This window comes from Hipposideros armiger, unplaced genomic scaffold, assembly GCF_001890085.2.
Source record: "Hipposideros armiger isolate ML-2016 unplaced genomic scaffold, ASM189008v1 scaffold_1060, whole genome shotgun sequence".
NCBI lineage: Eukaryota > Metazoa > Chordata > Mammalia > Chiroptera > Hipposideridae > Hipposideros > Hipposideros armiger.
The window spans coordinates 64,272-78,645 of NW_017732410.1; the positions used below are offsets into that span (position 1 = coordinate 64,272).

The window sequence follows — 14,374 nt, forward strand, 5'->3', positions numbered from 1 at the left end:
GGTCCGCTCCGCTCCGCTCCCTGGTGTGTTGATTCTTCCCCCAGCTGCTGCCTAATGGAGTCCAGGCGCTCGCGTCACAGGAAATGCCTATACTGCCCTCCTCACTCACTTCCGGTGGCAGGTATGGAACCTATAGGGGGCCTGTCACCCGGCACGTGCGCGGGGGGCAGGCCGGGCGGTGAGGGGCTGGAGCCCGCGGGCCAGCGGGGGGCCGACCCAGACCCCGACCCGACCTGACCCGACCCGACCCGGAGCCCGGGCCCGGCCTCTCCCCGGCGCCCTGGCGGGGCTGCCTCCGTCAGGAGTAAGTTTGTCACCGCCCTCAGAGTCCGGGCGTGCACAGGATGGCCGCGTTCGCGTGCGCGCGTGTGTGCGTGTGTACACTCGTGTGACCTAGAAATGTCAGACGTGCGGAGGTACTGCTCGCTCTCCATCCCAGGCTGGAGATGGGGGCCGAGCAGGTGCGAGGTTTTGCAAGCCAGTAGTTCAAGGCGCTGGGGGGGAGGCGCTGCGGGAGAGCGGGGGGTGGTGGGGGTTCGGTAGGCCCCGTCGGCTCACTGCATGGCAACCGGGACTCAACCTCCCCGGTTTGGTGTGGGAAAAACTCGCATGTCCACTGCCAGGTGCCGCACACGGTGTTGGGCCCGGGCCCATCCCAGCAGGTTTGAGAGGACGAGGGGATGAGACTCTGTGCTCCACCCCGGGAAGGCGAAATAACCTAGAAGAGCAACATCTGAGGGGACAAGAAGTCACAATAAGTCAGTGGGGGTGTCGAGGAAGGGAGGGACTTTGCTGAGAGGGCCCCACTCTTTATTGAGTGACTCTTTTGAGTCACTGCCCAGTTTAGGCAGCAGTAACCAAGATCAAGCAAAACATGCATCTTAAGGAGAATGCAGACTCCACCTGAGATCCGGGCTGGCATTTTTTTAGGCGAAATGTGCGGCTGCTGAGTCACCTTGACTTACCTGTTCATGTGCATGTAGAACTGGGATGAATCTTGACCACTGGTGAATGGTCAGCATTACCCCAACCTATTATTTACATGGACGTGGTTGGTAATGTATACACCTGATGTGTACAAACGTTTTCTCAGAAATTAAAAAAATCTTGCTCCGAAGTAGTTTCCCTGTGGAAAAAAATGTTGACTCAACTGATGTTTCCTATATCCCTGAAATTTACGGTATTAATAACTCAGAGTAACTTTCAGAAGAGGAGACAGTCCTTTTTTACGTTTAGAAAAATAATAAAAAATGCTTATGAGAAATTAGCGTAAATCTGAGCTCTGTGGGCCCTCTGGCTGGAGGAAGGGGGAGGAAAACCAATGCAGGATCTTACAGGGAGTTAGCTTTGTAACGCTCATCTCTTAAATATGCTTCTAGGTGGCAGTGTAATTTGCAAGGTGACTCACATTCAGTGTTTCTTATTCATCTGAAACAGACCTGAGTTCCAGCAAAGGTCCACACAGGGCACTGTCACCAGTATCCCACAGAGCCTGGATTACTATTAGATAGTCAACACCTTCAGATGTCCCTGTTTGTATATTAACTTCACACAACCTTATTGTTAAAATTATGGTTATTGTTTACCCAACATTTAATTTTGGCAGAATTGTTTATAATAATTTATTTGGCCTATACAGCAGCATTGGGGACAGGCTTCTGAATAAAATCTGTAGCTTACATCAAGGAAGCAGTCACTTAGTGGTAGCTGCCGATAAGGCTCGTGCCTCATTTAACAAAAATACAAGCATGAAAGGAGAAAGAAACCGGGCCCTATTGCTGTCTAAACGCAATATGTACAGCCCAGCTTTTCTATTGTAGTTTTTATGTGACCAAGACTGCTCTTGTTAGAATTCTGAATTTATGAAGTCCATGTGTACTCTGATCACACCCTTCTCTCACCCTTCTGATTCCAATCAGTCTCTCAAGTCTCAGCTCATTTCGGACAGACCTCCTCAGGGTAGCCTTTCCTGACGCAAGCCTCCTAGCCTCACTGTGAGTATCATTTCTATAGGCCTCCAATTTTGAAGGCTGCTTGTTATGTCTTTTAACTTGCTACGACCCTTTCTTCAAGTCGTTAGACAGGAACCTAAGTGACAGATGACAAATCATTAGTACTGTCCAAGGCAGTGTCTTAATTGTAAAACTTAGGAGCTACTAGATTTAAAAAAGCTGAGAAAGTGTGGGTGTTTATAATTAAACATATAACCAAATTTTCACAGAACTCTTTGTAAAACTAATAGAGACTGTTATTCTTCTGTCAAGGTTTAAGTGGGGTATCTCAACCGGATACTAAACAACATCAATGTTATTCAGTTCATTAAATTTCTCCTAGGAAGAGATAGTTTTCAGGATCCTAGGTATTCCCAGAGAGGGATATATTTATATTTACATCTCTAGCTTCGTTCTTAGCTTTTCTTTGGGATTCTAAAATTGGCATGCTGGACCTGCTGGACTTGAGAGTTCAGGAAAGAGCACAGTTCTTGAAGTCAGAATACTTAGTTAGCCTGTTGACCTTGGGCAGGTCATTTAACTTGGATGCCCCACAGTCATTTCATCTTTTAAGGGGGGATAATGACACCAGCTTACCTGCCTCATAGATTAGAATTGATGTGTGGGTCAAATGAGATAACCAATACTTGGAAAAATACTAAGTTGAAAGGTTTCAAAATATAATTTAAATTCTCAAGCATTTTACAAAGGATTTAAGGCAACTAAGTGCAAAGATATAAGACGGTTTTATTATTAATATTTCTGAGCTGTGGCTTCTAGTCTTTTTTTTTTACCCCAACTCTGCCACTGAACTGTGTTCCTGTGCACCCCTGGGCAGACATCTCTGAATATTGTGCTTCGTATTGGTCTGCCGATGAGCGGGGAGTTTCCAGCACCCGTGCAATAGAGTGAAGGGCATGGTCATCGGGCAGTTTTACCTGCTGTTCCATGCATGTCTCTCCAGTGCTCGCTTATTACCCCCTTCTACAAACATTCCATTCATGCCATGAGCACCCAGGACACTCCTGAAGGTGGGGTAGGAGAGGCTGCCAGGTGGATTTGTGTGCAAACGGGACTCCTGCCTCGCCACAGGAGCCTATACAGTCAGAAGTGAACAGGTAGAGATATTCGCCTCCTCTCAGCTGAAAATGGTCCTTTTCTCAGTAGCCATCTCAAGCTGGTCCTGAGACCCATGTGAGCTCAATCACATGTGTCTCAGGAAATTTCCTGAAGGAACTGAAATAAACCAAGGAAATTAGATTGTTCTTTTCCCACCACACAGCTCGGATAGACCGTTTGGAGTAGCTTGTACTTGCCGCACTGAATTTGGTGGTAGGTCACACTAAAAACAAAATAAAAAAAACCTCATGTAACCCTAAGCTATGTGTGCAAAGATATTCACTGAAGCACTGTGTGTAAGAGCAAACAGAATGTGGTAATCACCATGTGCTGATTTGGAAATAGGATCAAGATACGTTATCAAGTAAAAAATGCATGTCATAAAACTGCATGCATAATATTCATTTTGGTAAACAGACAAATACATATGCATACATTTTTTTTTTAAATTCCTGGTAGGATAGAAAAGCCTAAACAGTGGTTTACCTTTGGGTGGAAGGACTGGGGTGGTGAGGACAAAGGTTCTTATATTTTCCATTTGATCCTTCCCTTCAGTGTTTGCATTTTCTAACTATATAAAGGATTTTTTAAAGTGTCAATGGGTTATTTGAATTTTGCTTTTTCGTATGAATAAATGTTATGTTTTTAAAGCACACGTGTTTTTTAAAATATGCTAAAAGCTATCAAAGTATTCATGAGAACTTAATCATAATAGAAAACATGCCAGATAAAGCAGTGATGTGCTTATTTAATTGACATTAAATACATTGGTTTTTTAAAACTCTCCTACTTTCCATTTACATGCACCTCCTGTGTTCGCAACAGTGCACTCTGCACATACCCATCCCCATCTCTCGTTTGGCTAAATTCATTGGGGGAATAAAGGGCAAAAGACATTCCTATTTATTAACTTGGAAAAGTAGATAAATAATTAATAGCCCCCAGAGTCCCTGCATAGCAGACAACAGGCCCTTTGGGCAGTCTTCCTTATTCTCAGTTTCATAGATGCTGTTCCTCCTCCTGGCTTTGCGATAATCATAAATAATAATGGTAAAACACAACTGTGATTGTTAACATCAAACCAATTTTAATTATTATGAGAAAATATGTTTTCTGAATACACACACACACACACACACACACACACACACAGCCCATATAGAAATAATGGTCTAATGGCTAGGCTTTTAAAAAATTTGAAAGACTATGGTAGGTAATTATTCATAAAGCTTAAAAAACTGTTGAAAGGACTCCTGGACTTTTTTAGTTCATTATTTTTACTTTAAAATTGTGCTCTTTAGTAAATAATAGTAAATGTATAGGCAAATGGAAAACATTATAATAGCCTAATTGAAAGAAAAAACAAATAAATTTGGTTGAATGGCACATGAGTACCAGTCATTAACCATGAGAGAGCACAACAGTGGCTCTTAGCTTCTTTTCGAGGCTTGTGGAGCCATGCTCGGCTAAATCAGGACTGGCAGTTTGACATTTGCTGGTTCCTTTAACACTAATGGGGTTTGTGTCTCTACACGTATAAGCAGCCTTTCTATATACATTTCTGAAATATAAGGATGTCTACTTTCCTGCTATACCACTGACCCCTTATCTCAGAATATCTTTGTCTCTATCCCCAAATTATTGACAAATACTACGGAAATATATAGAAATAGATGTGTTTGTGAGGTTTAGCCATCAGACTTTCAGTAACATTGCTCTTTCCATTTCGTTTCCAAGTGTCCACTCTCTCCATTCTTACTCTTTCTTTCCAGTGATGGCACATGTCCATGGCAGGGTTACTGGAATAATAAAATAATGCTATGAACTATCACTTACCAGGCATTGTTTTAAGTACTTTACATGTATTGTACTACTTTAATCTTATCATCAACCTAATGAGGGATGTATTATTGTGACCCCCACTTTACAGGTGACAAATGGTAGCACAGAAAACTTGAGGTCACACATAGGTGGTGTGTGGGAGAGCTATGTGCTCAGCCCTTACACCACACTACTTTTGGGAGATGGCTGGTATTCATCTGAAAAGCACCCATTCTTTAAATTCCTAGGAGTCAAAAGAAGAAATAGAGCAAGTCCTATACATTTATTTTTGACCTTTGCCTCTTTAGTGTATAGGAAACCTTTGGAGCCCTCACCGTTTCGTCAGCCTAATCAGTATTATTTAGATAAGTGAGCCCATGAGGGACAGGAAAAGGTTTTTCTTCCTCTAGAAGCTACCACAGGGAGTGCGTAAAAGCTCTTTATCAAAGATACAGTTCATTTCTCCTTGCTGAAATGCAGCATTTTGCCTAAAAGGGATAGCACGCTAAGCCAGACGTAACCTGGGGATTACAGGTTACATCTTGAAATGGCGAATGAGGGGCCAGAGGAATGAATGAATTTTGTTTCCCTGTGAACTAGGAAAGCGCAGGCTTGGAAGGCCTCCTGGGAGACATATTAAGTCAGGAGGCCCGTGCCAGACTATTTTTTGCAACCTCTTGTATCTGTCTAACGAGGGTTTCTAAAATTGTGTAAGTCTACATGAATCTAGGATCCTGGAATAAGGGAGAGGCAGAACTTGATTTATATGGGAATTCATACTTGATTACTCCAGTAGCAGTTCCAGCCAGGTCAGCTGGCAAAAGAAGCCAAAGCTAGCTAACTGAGATGCTGCTAGATAGCGCCAGCTTAATGTCTAGGGACAAGACCAGAAGGGTCAGTTCAGGGAGGCTACAGGAGTTAGTTCCTGGGGAGTCTACTCTTTAAGGGAGGGCACCCAAGCTGCTCGAGACCTCACATTGGCATATACCCCAAAGAATATGGGTAAGTGATTGCTCTGCCATATCCACGTCCCTAGGAAATTATTATTTTCTTTCCACTGCTCTGAGAGGAGGCACACTTTGTCTCCTGTGCTGGTCAGTGCACAGATGTGGTACACGTTCTCCTCTATTCCAGATACTCGGCTTCATAATGGATGGAGGAAAGGCCAAGATGACTTCTTAAGGGTTCGATGTTCATGGTTTCCATCGTCACTACATATTATCACTTGATTAGGTTGGGGAGGGGTTGAAGAGAGGAGTCATAAGTATCCAAAAAACGTAAACCTGGGTTTTGCTATAGCTTTAAAAAGGTTTTGTTATGGAAGATTTTAAACATACACAAAGGTAGGACAGGTCAGAGATTCCCGTGTGCCCACCATCCGGCTACCATAGTCATCAACTCATTTATTCTTGTTTGATCTGCCCTCCCGCTGCTGATTATTTTTAAGCAAATCCAAGATAGTCTTTAATTTATAATACACGTATGTATACTTCAGTATGTAGCTCTAAAAGATAAGAACTTGTTTTGAAAACATTGCCACAATATCATCATGGTCCCTAAACTAATAATCCCTTAATTATCGTCAAATATGCAGTTAGTGTTCAAATTCCCCCAACTGTCTCATAAATTGTTTTTAACAGTTGGCTTGTGTGGTTGATATATTTCTAAAGCCTCTTTCTTTTTTAGGACAAACTTTTATTAAAGTAAAATATATAAAGAGGAGTGTAGAAATCCTTAAGTGTACAACTCTGAATTTTTTCCTGTGAAACTACCACCCATGTTATGAGATAGAACATTACCAGGACCCCAGTAGTACCTTTTCGTAGTTTTAATTTGCATTTCTCTGATGACTAATAATGTCGAGCCCTTTTAAAATATATTTTTGGGGGCCATTTGGATTTTTTTTTTTTACGAAGTTCCTTTTCAAGTCCTTTGCTTTTAAAGTTGTGCTTCCTTTTTCTTATTGGTTTGTGGAATTCTTTGTATATTCTGGATACCAGTCCTGTATTGGATATATGATGGCAAATTTCTTCTCCCACTGTGTGGTGTCTTGATGAGCAGAAACTCTTAATGAAATCCAGTTCATCAATTGTTCCCTTTATGGTCTGTGCTTTTCGTGTCCTACTTTAGAAGTCATTCCCTGCCCTCAAGGGCAAGAAGATGTTCTCCTTAGTTATCCCCTGGAAGTTTCAATGTTTTATCTTTCCAATTTATGTCTGCACTCCTTCTGGAACTTAGTTTTGTGACTGTTATGAGATAGGGGTTAAGGGTCATTTGTTTTTCTATGTGAATATCCAGGTGATCCAGCACCATTTTGAAAAGACCATCCTTTCCACTCGCCCCTGCAGTGATGATTTGATCATGATAATCATTATCATAAATTAGAGGACTGTACATGTGTGGGTCTGTCTCTAAACTCTTGGTCCGTATGTGTATCTCTTTTCTTCAGTTGATAAAACTTTGTACTAATATGGGCCAGCCGCATGGCACATTGGTTAAGAGTTGGCTTGGGACACCAGCTGGGAGCAGCAGGGCCACTGGTTCAGATACCACATGAGGGCCAGTGATACTGCGCCCTCTACAACTAAGATGGTGAGCAACAGCTCAACCTGGAGCTGGGCTGCCGTGAGTTGCCGGTGACAGCGACAATGTAGGCTGCAGTGGGGCTGCAGTGGGCTGCCATGAGCTACCGTGAGTGGCTGGCAGCCGGCGTGAGCTGCTGTGAGCCACCATGGGTGGCTGTCCAATGGCCGGAGACCGATCTGCCTGGAAGAGCGCGATGATCACAATACCAACATGGGCCAGTAGTGAAGCCACATCCTCCACAACTAGACTGAAGAACAAAAGGACAACAATTTGTCTGTTCCCCTTCCCCAATTCCCCAATGCTGTTCCCTCCCCCAATTCCCTAATAAAAATCTAAAATAAACCCCCCCAAAAAACAAAAAAGGAAAACAACAACAACAAAAACCTTTGTACTAATACCAACTGACTTGGTTGCTGTAATTTTTTGTTTTGCCATCTAGTAGAGTAAAGTTTTCAACTCTGTTTTTCTTCTTCAAGGTTGTCTTGGCTATTCCTCGTCCTTTGCATTTCATAGAAAAAAATAGAATCATCTTTTCAATTTCCACAAAAACATGATGAGATTTTGACTGAGTTTGAATAAAATCGGTATCTCAATTTGGGGAGAAGAGATAGCTTTATAATATTGAATCTTTGTGTCTAGGAGTATGGCATATTTCTCCCTTTATATAGGTCTTTAATTTTTCTTACTAATGTTTCTTGATTTTCTAGGTATGTCTTGCACATCTTTTATTAGATTTATTCCTAGGTATTGGGTGTATTTGATACTAATGTAAATGGTATCATGTTTAAAATATTGTTTTCTTCTCCCTGTTCTAATGTTAAGATGATTAACAGGTACTTCATCATCAAAGATTAATTAAAAGTTCAAATTAGAACTATTCTTTTATCTTGAATTTAGCATGCTTTTACAGTTTATACTTGCTTTCTACTTAAAAGTAATTTAACACTACAGCTGATGTTTCATTCTTTTAAAGGATCAGGCTTAAATTCTCCCTTTGGACTACCAGAAGCTTTCTCAGTGTCAGCAGGAGCAGTGGTAGTAGGAATCACAGCTTACATTTATTGAGTGCTTGCTATGTGCTAGGTACTATTTTAAGTACTTTATAAATATTAACTTACTTAATCATCACAACTACCCCATGAGGTGGATTAGGTCATATTCTTATTTTACAAGGGAGGAAACAAAGGCACAGAGAGGCTAGATAACTTGCCCCAGGTCACATAGCCTACAAATGGTACAGTCAGGATTCAAAGCCAAGCTGGTAGGCACCAGAGCCCATGCTCTTAACATTGTATAGCCTTTTAGGTGGCAGCAGCAGATGGGGGCTAGAGTAGGAGAAAAGGAATAAACTGGGGACCCCTACAGGGCATCTGGCCCATAACCAACTGTATACTTGCTTTTCTGCACCTGTGAGATACCCCCCGAGGACTGTGAGAAATACCTTGGGGTTGGGGTGGAGGCTGCTTTGAGGGGGCTGAGGGCTCAATTTGCAGTTAAGGTCAAGAGAAGTGAAACATAGGTAAGGTGATCATAATTTAATCTTTCAATCAGATTTACAGGCTGAAGAAACTTTAAAATGATTTGATTTTCAATTTTTCTCACCTTAAAGTTTCCTTGGAGTAAGTGGAATCGTGACTTCTGGTCTGTTCTTTCTCTGAGGTGACAGGCACATCTATATTTAGACCAATAGTCATGCTTCTGTGGTGATGGATCAGTGTGTGCCTCCAAAAATGGCTGTGCATTGAAATAATAACACGTGTATCCTTATGGAACAGAGAAATCATCAACATTGTAGGTTTGATGCACATACAACGGATGGATGCCTATACAAATTGGCTTATTAAGCAGATAAATTAACATTTGCACTAGGACCATAGATAGCCACTTGGGCAAGTGTCCATGAGTTCTTGTAAGCAAGCAGACTCAGATCCAGGTGCATCACAAACAGTGAATTTAGGGTGTCCCAGGCCTACAGCGTGAGAACCATTAATTTTGATAACACAAACCATAACCTGGGATTTTCTTTAACCCCATCCTTTCTCTCACCTCCCACATTTTGTGTGTCACTAAGCTCTATTGACTGCCCTTTGAATAGCTTTCTAATCTGTCTTCGCTTTACCCATCACCACTAATAGTTGGGATCCTTGACGTTTTTTTTCACCTGGACTGGGCAACAGCCTCCTGAGTGCTTTGTTCTTTTTTCTCTAATTCGTTGCCTTCACTGCCACCAACATCATCTTTATCAAGCATAAAGCCATCAGGCCACTTTCCTGCTTAAAATCATCTCAATGGATCCCATTGCTTGAGGATTAAAATCTAATGTCCAGAGACTGGTCTACAAGGCTCCTCCTTAAGAACTGGCCCGGGTCTCCTTCGAGTCCACATCTCCCTTCTTCCTTGGCCTGTAGCACCAACCCCAGGAACCTCCTGGGTTGCCTTTGTTGTGATGTTTTCTCAACAAGGTGTTTTCCCTGCTACCCCTCTTCTCGCCTTTGCCTGTCTGGCCAACTCTGAACTGTCCTGAGAGAGGGTCCGTGTACTCATCTCGAGTAGAAGGCTTGATACGCTTCTGTAAGCATGTCTCCGCATTTCTCCTACCATATTGTACCATAGAAATGTCTGTCTTCCTTGGCAGACTATGGAGTCCTTGAAGGAGGCTCTTACTCATTTTCTTCCCAGTGCACCATAGACACTTCACAGACGTTTGCTGGATGGATTCTTCCGTTCACCCAACCATCCAGCCGTTCTTTCATCTCATATTTATTGCGCATTTGGTATATTCAAGGCACTGTCCTAGCTGTGAAATACGCAGTGAACAAGACGCAAAATCCTTATTTCCACAGTGAGGGAAGACAGGCAATAAAGAAAGAAATAAACAGGAAATATATCAGGTGTGAAGTGCTAGGCAGAGAGTTAAAGTAGGGTCATGGGTAAATACTTTTATTGCATGACCAGAGAGGGCCTCTCTGAGGGACTCCCTGGAGGCTGAGATCTGAATGAACAGCCCTCGTGAAGATCAGGGTAAAGAGCATTCCAGGCAGAAGGAAGAGATTACAAAGACCTTAGGGTAAGAATGAGCTGATTTAGAATAAACGCTGGTTACCTAAAGCCAGGGCACAGTGAAGAAAATGTCTCTTAAGAGATAGATCATAGCTGGTTTTGGAGTCAAAAGTAACTCATTCTTTAAAACATACTGGATACTTATTGGCAGCGGCTAATGGCAAAATAAAAAGACCCTGTTGTTCAAAAATGATGCACAAAAGCACTTAGGAATGTAGGTGCCGAATACCCCTCCCCACTTCACTTGGAGCCAAGCTATCTGTGTCAGGATGGCCTGTATGAAGAAGCTGCCCAGTTATAATTCACTTGGCTTGCTGTTCCCTGGGCCTTTGGTTTGCCCAAGCCACACAGTTAATATAACCACAAGAATGTGAACACTTCTGTTTGCTCCAAAGCGTGCCTATTTTTAACCTTTACAGTGGGGAAAAAGCCCTGAACTTACCCATCCTTCATTATTTTCCAGCTTAATATTTTTTTTAGTCTCTTCCCGGGCCTGCCAGAAAAAAAGAAAAGGTGCCGTATCTGAAATCCGGGGTGCTCCTGTGCAGGGGGAGCCATGTGCTCCTGTGCACACGTGGGTCACGGCTGGGCTTATGTAACAGGAGCTGGTCTGAGTACAGTTGGCTCCCGTAGAAGGCCATGGTGTGGTAACCACAGATCTCACTGCAGGTAGGCTGGGCGTGAACTCACAAAGCAGGAGGCGTGGCTCAGGGTGGCCTGTTGGTCAGCTTTGTTTTCTGACTCAAACTGTTCCCTCATAACCCTGGGTTTGAGTTCAGAAGACCCAAGAGAGTTCTGTTTCATAGAGAGGGGCTCCCTGCCCCAGTCAGGATATACTGGAGATACACAATTTTTATTTTCCCCAATGGGTGGGTGGGTGGCTGTTAGAAGATCTGGCCTGATGAAAGTGTTCACATTCTTGTAGTTTTATCAACCAAGTGTCTTGGCCACACCGAGGCCATGTCTGGACCCGTAATAGACCCTGCTATGGCACAGTGATCTATTTACTGTGCTTTTTTCCTTTTAGTGTTTCTGGTTATTCTTATGGTAATTGACCACCTAGAAAACTTATTTAACGATGCCATATAATAATTTAGGACTGAAAGGAATTTTGGATGTCCAAACTTTTCAGTCAACATAACTGAGGCCCAGGACCGTTAGGTGTCCTACCCAGGGACCCAGTGGGTTGGTGACAGAGCCAGGTGTAGCAGTCTTGGGATCCTGACTTTCAGGGTACTTATACTCGTCCTAGTCATATTGCCTTCATTTGCTGAAGGGAGGTAGCAAAGTAACGACCTGAGGACTGTTTTTTTGTTTTGTTTTGTTTTTTTTAAAGTTAAGAGTCCTTATATAAAAATTGGGAAATTATACATAGGAATCTGGATTTCTGGTTTCTCCCAAAAGACTTGAGTTCACACTTGTACAAGACTAATTGTCAGTGTTAACATTGGTCTGTACCTTTATATGGGGTATGCATTTTCCAGTTCACCACAGTCTCCACTACTCCCTGTTGCCTCCCAAACGTGAGGTTGACTATCGGCCTGCCATTTATAGTCCAACTTGTGCTGTTGTATTTCTGATAGTGGAATTAACAGGAAAGTAAGCTCTTTCTCATATCCACATCTCTATTAAAAGTGGGCCATATTTCAAGAAGAACGGCTATTTTAAAAAGCAAAATGTTGCAGGGCCAAAAGGATACAGCTCCAGATGATATTAGGAAACAAATCTATTTGGCACCTGTAAGGCCTTGAAAGTTGTAACTCTTTTGCAAAACTGTAATACCATAATCAGAAGAATTTTGGATATGTCTTTTCACCATGAGGTTGCATTATGCCCTTGACAAATTTTGAAAGGAGATTTTCCTAGCATGGAGCTGAGAAGGCAAGTGGAACAAATAGAAGAAATGGACCCCGGGCCGGCCGAGTGGCGCGATGGTTAAGAACTGGCTTGGGACGCCAGAGGGCCCCGGTTCAGATCCCACATATGAGGGCCAGTGACACTGCCCTCCACAGCTAAGATGCTGAACAACAGCTCAATCTGGAGCTGGGCTGCCGTGAGTTGCTGGCGAGGGCATAGGCTGCAGCCCCTGTGGCAGTGGGTTGCCATGGGCTACCGTGTGTAGCCAGCAGCCAGCATGAGTGGCCAGCAGCCGCAGTGAGCGGCCGTCCAGAAGCCGGCGACTGATCTGCCTCGCCCGGGAAGAGCACAATCATGGTGCCAACTTGGGCCAGTGAAGCAACGTCCTCCACAACTAGATTGAAGAACAAAATGACAGCAACTTGTCTGTTCCCCTTTCCCCAATTCCCCAGCACTGTTCCCATCCCCCAAACCCCCAATAAAAATCTTTAAAAAAAAAAAAGAAATGGACCCCTTCTCTGCCTTTGCTCCATAGCAGAGCTATTAAAAGTGAGACCCATTAGTTTAGACACTAAGATTGTCCAGAAGACTGTGCAGTAAGAGCTCTTCATGTTGACTTTTTTAGTCAGGATTACCTGGAACCGTTCTACTATGATCTGGTAATCATGATGGCAGAGCTACTGGGGAGGTCAGAATGGAGGGTTCCTCTGCCATTTGCTGAACTAACAGTGAAATTGCTTAAGGGAAATGCATTGTATTATTCTGAGACATACATTACAAATAAACAATATCCAAAATGGACCACACTCACAGTCCCTTGAATAAAAGGTGCCATGCTTATTATGTACCGAAGATTATGAATGGTACCATTTACAGACTCATTTCTGCTTTTGAATTTTTCTCTGGTCTCTGCTTCAACTTATCCAGCTAATATTTCTAATATTTCGACGCCACTAATATTTCTTTGGCAAAGCCAGGAGGCTCTGTAAAGTTTAAAAACAATTTGGCTATATTGTGTTGAACGTAATTGAAGCGTCATGAGCCATCTAGGGAGCAGGAGAACCAGTTCTGTCTTGTTTCTATTGCTTGAGTCTGTTTACTTTCTTGGTGCCTGTCCGCTGAAGCTTGGGTTGGGAGACCTGGTGAGGAATGTTTCCCCTGGAGTTTCAACAGGCACAGCTATTTGTCACTGCCTCCGAAGCTGCTTGGCTACAGGTAAGGAAGGCTGCTTTATGGGAGGGATAATTATGGTCAGTGACCTCTGTGCCTGTAGCGTGGCCTTACTCTGGGACCAAACTCACGTCTGATTAAGGAAGTCATCTGTTTTTGTGTGTCCACATCAATGATTTCTTTCTTGCTTTATAGAAGGGAAACAGCCTTGGGTACTGGTGAGGAGACCAGACTCTGAATCAGGCTGAGTGCAGGGCTTGAAGGTGGAGTCTCTAGAAGAAGGATTGAGTAGAAGGAGGGGTCATTGTCATTAGGATACCAGACACACGGCAAAACCAAACATAACCGCCCACCTCCTCTCTGACTCACCTACCCAAAACATGATTAAACTGGAGGGAGCGGGTGGCAACCGGGTATTAGATACAGTGGAGGTGGGGTGCTGAGTCCTTTTCCTTCCCAGCCTGCAACCCCATTGGTCACTCCTTTTCCAGGGGACCTAGAACCCTAGGGATCTCAAGATACACCCTGACCAGAAATCCGTCTTGGACTTGGGGAACCCTTGTCATCTGAGTGGCCTAATAAAGTAGAACTTGTGATGGATAGCAAGACTTCTTAGGGGTTTGGGAGGTTCTCTGACTTACTTGGAACCTAGTGGGTCCAGGATTTTACAGGAGTCACCAAACAGTGACTTCAGTGCCCAGAGGGGAGGCCCATCATTAACCTGGGCTCCAAAAGTAGCTCACAGCTATGGGAGGACTTTATATTTCTCT

The 14,374-nt window shown here is 43.3% G+C and overlaps 1 protein-coding gene across 1 annotated transcript in view; it reads left to right on the forward strand.

The window, feature by feature from the left end:
- The first annotated feature begins 6 nt into the window (after nt 1-6).
- The window catches only part of CNIH3 (cornichon family AMPA receptor auxiliary protein 3), a 194,322-nt gene continuing 179,954 nt past the window's right edge, over nt 7-14,374 (forward strand). Inside the window, exons 1-2 of the mRNA XM_019631994.1 lie at nt 7-121; nt 1,920-1,994. The gene's annotated coding sequence lies outside the window, so the exon portion shown is untranslated. The remainder of the gene's footprint in view (nt 122-1,919; nt 1,995-14,374) is intronic.